This window comes from Gossypium arboreum, chromosome 10, assembly GCF_025698485.1.
Source record: "Gossypium arboreum isolate Shixiya-1 chromosome 10, ASM2569848v2, whole genome shotgun sequence".
Lineage (NCBI taxonomy): Eukaryota > Viridiplantae > Streptophyta > Magnoliopsida > Malvales > Malvaceae > Gossypium > Gossypium arboreum.
Window position 1 is genome coordinate 8,209,272 of NC_069079.1, and position 7,645 is coordinate 8,216,916.

Consider the following 7,645-nt stretch of genomic DNA (forward strand, 5'->3'; position numbering starts at 1 on the left):
TGGCCCATTTTCTCTGTTTTTGGCCCGTTTCTCGTTCCTTTCACTCTCATATGCTCTTCTAAGTATAAAACATGAAATTAAAGCATTAGGAGTATCAAATTCACCAATTCTAATTGGAAATCATGCATAAAATGCGTTAAACATAGGGTAAAAATATGTATAAATTACGATTTATCAAATACCCCCACACTTAAGCATTTGCTTGTCCTTAAGCAAAATTCTCAACTCATAATCAAAATAAATTCTTCTCAACTTATAATTTCTATCGATAATATCTCAAAATAATCCACAGGTAATCATACATTGAGAATTCAACTCAAAGAACATCAAAGTTTCAAACAATCCAAGTTGAGCATTTTATTCTGAAAACATAGGTGTCTCCCCTCATCCAAGTAATTACCTTTGATTCAGAATGCCACAGAGTTTCACATCCTCACTAAAGATTCACTCAAATCACTCGAGGTGTTTAAGGAAAATAATTGAAGCACTCAATAGTCAATAATGAAAAATTATTACCATAGGCTTGCATGAAAATCAAATCTCCACCACTATAAATTAAGATGATACATTAATCGAAAGGTCTTTAGAAGGTTGTAATGAAGCTTGATTAGGGGGTGTGGTCACAGGCTGAAAGAAAAAGTTAGAATCGAGATTGAATTGAAAAATCACTTAACTAGAAAAAGATTTAATAGCACTTGCGTACAACAGAGCTTCTTCTCAGAATATGGAATTAAATACTTAAGCTCAAAAATAAAATATTACTACTACTAATATGTATACATTTTTTTAAGAACAAGTTAAATTACAAAATAGAATAAAACATAGTTAAGCAACTATTTCAATTCGAATCTCGACAAAAAATTGTGGATCAAATTAATTTAAGGGATTTCAACAATAATGGGTTAAAGGTTAATATTAAGGGTAATACAAGGAATGGCTTGTTAGCTCAACGGGGTTTACTAAGGGTTAATCATGGAGGTAGGCTTTTCATGGCATGAGTGGGTTAATCCTAAATGCTTTAATCATTTTGACATATCAAATCAAACGGTGTGGTCTTGACATGCATAATCAAGCAAGTTTTAGAATAACAGTTCAATACTGACGCACTCAAAGCAATAATAAAAGTGAGTATGAAAGAATTAATAGATGCTCAAAAGGCTCAAAAATCTCACAAAAATTATGGCTTTTTGATGTTTAGAACTTGTGAATTCCAACTCAAAGTAATACCTAAAATTTGGGGAAACAACCTAAGATTTTAAATTCTTAAAAATCAACTTATCATGCTTGATTCTCTAATGTCTTAAAGTTTAAACAATCAATGCATAAATTCCTATGTTTTAATTCAAGATATATCAATCAAAATCATAAATCAATCAAAATTTATCCTAAATATGATATGAGAGCTTTTCAAGAGAACAAAGCAGTCATTCAAGGATTTTTCTGATAATGAAATAAACACCCCCCACACTTAAGATGTACATTGCCTTCAATGTACAAAGATAGATATAAGAATATAAAAATAAGATAGGGAGAGAAGTGAAACTTTCTGAGTGAAAAATGGATGAAATTCCTAGATTAGCGAGAGCGAGTTGTTGGAACTAAAGCTGGAGGACAAACATGATTCTGAAGAACAAAAGGAGAATTGGGGGAATAATTTGGTAGTAATCATAAAGATAAGCCGTGTTTAAAAACAAAAGAATCTTAAAAAATTAATGAAAAAAATAAAAATAAAAGAAAATAGATAATCTAATTTTTCTTCAAGTGGCACGGCCAGTTCACACCCCCGTGTGGATCGTGTCCAACCCGTGTTTGTCGCGAAGTGAGATATCATTACACGGCATTTGGGCACGCCCGTGTGTCTAGATCGTGTGTCTCCCACGGTCGTGTAGCTCTGCGCATGCCCGTCTTATTTTGACAATGTTGTCCATGGGTGGTAGACAAAGGCGTGTTGCACACCTTTGTGAATTTGGCAGATTTGACCACGGCCAGGTCGCACGCCCGTGGCCACTTATCGCATCCCGTGTTGGGAAAGATAACTTTTACCCTATTTTCGCACGACCGTATCGCACGGCCGTGTTTCCGTCCGTGTTGGTCACACGGCCTTAAGCACGGCCGTGTGATCGGCCGTGTGGAGTTGGGAACCTGTGCTTCAAAGACTCTGTTAGTGACCTAGATGTTTAAAAATTGAAATTTAAATAATTTAAAACCGTTAGTACTTGGGTTGCCTCCCGAGAAGCGCTTGTTTATAGTCTAAGCTCGACTGTTACCTTGTTGGTTTATTCAAGGCGGTTTGTGGAGTCGTAGCTCCTCTCCATCGTCTTTAAAATTCTCATCGTTATAAAGTTTGAGACGATGTCCATTTACTTTTAAAGTACCGTGTGATAGGTGACTTACCACTATTGTGCCATATGGCAGAACAGATTAAATTACGAAAGGTTCTGACCATCATGATTTAAGTTTCCCAGGAAAAAAATTGAGTCTTGAGTTGTATAGAAGGACAAGATCTCCAACTTCAAATTGTTGTCATTGCTTTAAACGATTGTCATGGCGCTGCTTTGTTGCTTCATTATATAGGCGTGAGTTTTCATATGCATTGGCTCGCCACTTATCAAGTTCGTTCAGCTGCATCAACCTATTTTTTTTCCTGCAAGTTCGGGATCAAGGTTTAGAAATTTAATAGCCCAAAAAGCTTTATGCCCTAGTTCAAATGGTAGATGACAACTTTTTCCATAAACAAGTCTGTACGGTGATGTCCCTATGGGGGTCTTAACAGCAGTTCTGTAAGCCCATAAGGCATCATCTACTTTCATTGCCCAATCTTTTCTGTTTGATTCTACTATTTTTTCAAGGATCCGTTTGATTTCTCGGTTTGCCACTTCAACTTGTCCATTAGTTTGAGGATGGTATGGGGTGGCTGTTCTATGATGAACTCCGTATTTTTTAAGAATTTTTTCAAATTAGGTATTACAAAAATGAGTGCCCCTGTCACTGATAATTGCTCTAGGCGTTCCGAATCTCGAGAAGAGTTTCTTAAGGAAACGTACTACCACTCTACCATCATTAGTAGGTAAAGCTTGGGCTTCCACCCATTTGGACATATAATCAACTGCTACTAAGATGTATTTATTCCCAAATGAACTGGGGAATGGGCCCATGAAATTGATACCCCAAATGTCAAATATTTCACATGAAAGTATATAGTTTTGAGGCATTTCATCACGTTTAGATATGTTACCTGTCCATTGGCATTTGTCACAGGAAGTAACATACCTGTTAGCATCTTTGAATAATGAGGGCCAGTAAAAACCTGACTCAAGTATTTTATGTGCAGTCTTAGTTCCACTCTAGTGTCCTCTAGTTGGCCCTGAGTGGCAATGTTCCAGTATTTTTGATGTTTTTGATCTTGTAACGTATCTTCTAATGACTTGATATGCACATCTGTGAAAAAGAAAGGGGTCATCCCAAAAGTAGCTTTTCACGTCATTAAAGAATCGCTTCCTTTGCTGGTGTGTTAAACCTTTTGGGATAATGTTAGCGGCTAAAACATCCACGATGTCTGCAAACCAAGGTACCTCGGAGTCAGATATAGTGAAAAATTGTTCTTCAAGAAACGAATCATTTATTTCAACTTCATCTAGTTCTTTGGTATTGGAGTTCTCAAGCCTGGACAGATGATCAGCCGCGAGATTTTTAGCTCCTTTCTTATCCTGAATTTCCAAGTCAAATTCCTGCAATAGGAGAATCCATCGAATGAGTCGAGGTTTTGCATCAGTTTTAGTAAAAAGGTAGCGAAAGGTGGAATGGTAGTGTAAAAGGGTGGAATGGTAGTGTAAACAACAACTTTAGACAATATGAGATATAATAAAAAATTATCAAATGCAAAAACCACAGCCAGCAATTCTTTTTCCGTAGTAGTATAATTCTCTTGTACAGCTGTCAAAGTTTTTCTAGCATAATAGATAGGTTGAAAATGCTTGTCTCTTCGCTATCCCAATTCTGCACCTACTGTAAAATCACTCACATCACACGTTAATTCAAATGGTAAGTTCCAATCAGGTGCAATTATGATTGGAGCATTAATTAATTTATCCTTTAAAGTATTAAATGCTTCTAAACATTCCTGATTGAAATTAAAAGGTACATCTTTTTCTAGCAATTTAGTCAAAGGCTTAGCTATTTTAGAAAAATCCTTAATAAATCTTCTAGAAAAACCAGCACGTCCTAAAAAGCTTCTAATAGCCTTAACCGAACGAGGAGGGGGTAATTTTTCGATTGTTTCTATTTTAGATTTGTCCACTTCAATCCCTTTACTGGAAATTTTATGCCCTAATACAATACCTTCTTGAACCATGAAGTGACATTTCTCCCAATTAAGGACAAGGTTCGTTTCCTCACATCTTATTAAAACTTGTTTTAAATTTTTAAGGCAGAGATGGAAAGAGTTACCGAATACTGAGAAATCATCCATAAATACTTCCATGATATCTTCTACGATTTCGTCAAAGATGGCCATCATACAGCGCTGAAAAGTGGCAGGAGTATTACATAATCCAAAAGGCATTCTACGATAAGCAAACATACCATATGGGCATGTGAATGTCATTTTTTCTTGATCTTCAAGAGCTATTGGGATCTGGAAGTAACCAGAGAGTCCGTCTAGACAGCAGTAGTACATATACCCGGATAATATTTCCAACATTTGGTCAATGAATGGCAAGGGGAAGTGATCTTTTCTTGTGGCATCATTCAGTTTCCTGTAGTCAATGCAAACTCTCCATCCTGTGACTGTCCTTGTTGGGATTAATTCATTCTTCTCGTTGGTCACAACCGTCATGCCTCCTTTCTTAGGGACAACCTGCATTGGACTTACCCAGGCTATCGAAATAGGATAAATAATTCCAGCATCTAGAAGTTTAATTACCTCGGCTTTAACAACTTCCTTCATGTTGGGGTTCAGTCATCTTTGAGCTTGCACACACGGTTTGTATTCATTTTCCATCAAAATTTTGTGGGTGCAAAAAGAAGGGCTGATTCTTTTAATGTCAAAAATTTTCCAAGTTATAGCCTTTTTATGTTCTTTTAATACTTGGATTAATTCCTCTTTCTCCTTGGGTTGCAAGTTAGAAGCAATAATAACTGGTAATGTAAAATTATTTCCAAGTAATGCGTATTCCAAATGGTTTGGTAATTTTTTAAGTTCCAGTTTGGGAGGCTCCTCAATAGAGGGTTTTTGCTTAAGTTCATCGTTTATCTTAATACCCTCATATTCTACTTGTCTTGAAGAATGTTCATTAGGTTCATCATCTGTCTCCTCTTCTTGAGCTGGATAAAGTTTTGTCGTCTCCTTCTGTACAATTTCCTGAAAAGAGTCTTGAGTAGTATGATCAATAGAGTCAATAAAATAACATGAATCATCCTGTTCCCTATAGAACCTCATAGCATCATAAAATTTTAAAGATAATCTTCTCGTCACCTACTCTAAGTACCAATTTACCGTCACCCACATCGATTACAGCCCTAGCAGTGGCTAAAAATGGGCGCCCTAAAATTAAAGGTACTTCCACATCTTCATCCATGTCAAGTACAACAAAATCAACAGGAAATATGAATTTATCTACTTTCACAAGTACGTCTTCTATAATACCCCTAGGATATTTAACAGATCTATCGGCTAATTGAATACTCATCCTAGTAGGTTTAGGTTCCCCAAGACCAAGTTGTTTGAACATTTTATATGGCATCAAATTAATGCTAGCGCCTAAATCAGCTAGTGCTTTCTCAACATTCAGACTACCAATTAAGCAAGGGATAGTAAAACTTCATGGATCTTTCAGTTTGGTTGGCAGCTTGTTTTGGAGTATGGCTGAGCACTCCTCGTTGAGTTCTACTGTAGATAAGTCCTCGAACTTCATTTTATTTGTTAGAAGCTCCTTCAAAAATTTTGCGTATGTAGGCATCTGTGAGATGGATTCAACAAAAGGTAAGGTGATATGTAATTGCTTAAAAAGTTCAAGAAACTTACCGAATTGTGCATCAATGCAAAATATTTTCAATTTTTCTGGGTATGGTACTGGTGGTTTATATTCCTTCGACACTGGTTTGTCACCATTTTCGGGTTTTTCTTCCCCCCTTTCGCTTACCATAGCTTCTTGTGCTAGCTTCTTTTTAGATTTCGATAACACTTTCCCACTCCTTAGTGTAACTGATTTTACATGCTCTTTTGATTTGGTGTTACTATGTAAACTTCCTAGTGGTCTTTCCGAAATCAGTTTGGACAGCTGGCCTATCTGAGTTTTGAGCCTTTGGATCGAAGCTTGTTGATTTTTAAGTGCTATCTCAGTGTTTTGGAAACTAGTTTCTGACATCGATATAAACATTGAGAGCGTCTCTTCAAGGTTCGGCTTCTTTTCCTGTTGGTAGGGTGGTTGTTGGTAGCCTAGAGGTGGTCTCTGATTTCCTTGGCCTCCTCATGAGAAATTTGGGTGGTTCTTTCAACCTGCATTGTAAGTGTCACTATATGGATTCTTTTGAGATCGAGAATTATTACCTATGTAATTTAACTGCTCGTTATCCATGTTGTGGCCATAAGGTTGGTATTCTGAATTGCTTGATCCACCTCCACTTACTTTGCACTGCATTACTGGGTGAACCTATGAAAAACTAAGAAAACCATCAATTTCTTATTCAAGAGTTCTACCTGATTAGAGAGCATGGTGACCGAATCGACGTTATAAACACCGGTTGTTGTCGTTGGTTTTGTCCTCATGACTTGCCATAGATAGTTATTCAGTGACATCTCCTCTATAAACTCATAAGCATCTTCAGGTGTTTTATTATTAATTGTTCCGCCAGTAGCTGCGTCAACCATTTTCCGAGTCGAAGGATTCAAGCTATTATGGAACGTTTGAACCTAAAGCCAAAGCGGTAACCCATGGTGAGGGCACCTTCTCAGTAAGTCCTTGTATCTCTCCCATGCATCGTAAAGAGTTTCTAAGTTCATCTGCACAAACGAAGAGATATCATTGCGTAATTTGGCCGTTTTAGCCGGCGGGAAATATTTTAATAGAAATTTTTCAGTCATTTGTTCCCAAATAGTGATTGACCCTCGTGGTAACGAGTTCAACCACTGTTTAGCTTTGTTCCTCAATGAAAAGGGAAACAACCGAAGACATATGGCATCATCAGAAACGTCATTGATTTTAAATGTATCGCATAGTTCCAAAAAGTTTGCTAAGTGAGCATTGGGATCTTCATCCTGCAAACCACCAAACTGAACAAACTGTGGTATCATTTGAATTGTGTTGGGTTTTAGTTCAAAAGTATTTACAGCTACAACAGGCCTAACTATGCTTGATTCAGTTCCTATTAAATAGGGTTTAGCATAATCATACATAGTGCGTGGAGCAGGATTTTGATTAACCGCAATTACAGGAGGTAGCTAATTCTCTTGGTTTTCAGTCATCTCTACGGTTGGAGGTTGAGTATCATCCTCTTGCTTGTTCTCTATGTATCTTAAGCTTCGCCTTATTTCTCTTTGGTTTCTGTGAACTGTGCGATCGATTTCTTCGTCAAAAAGTAGTGGTCCTGATGGGTTTCTTCTAGTCATAAACTATAAAAACCTGCTAAGAGAAAGAAAAAGTAAATT

The 7,645-nt window shown here is 36.9% G+C and overlaps 1 non-coding gene across 1 annotated transcript; it reads left to right on the forward strand.

Annotated features, from left to right (window-relative positions):
* The first annotated feature begins 6,926 nt into the window (after nucleotides 1-6,926).
* Nucleotides 6,927-7,033, forward strand: LOC128283223 (small nucleolar RNA R71). The gene has a single exon (XR_008273565.1). It is a non-coding gene; the product is annotated as a small nucleolar RNA R71 (small nucleolar RNA).
* The last annotated feature ends 612 nt before the right edge of the window (nucleotides 7,034-7,645 follow it).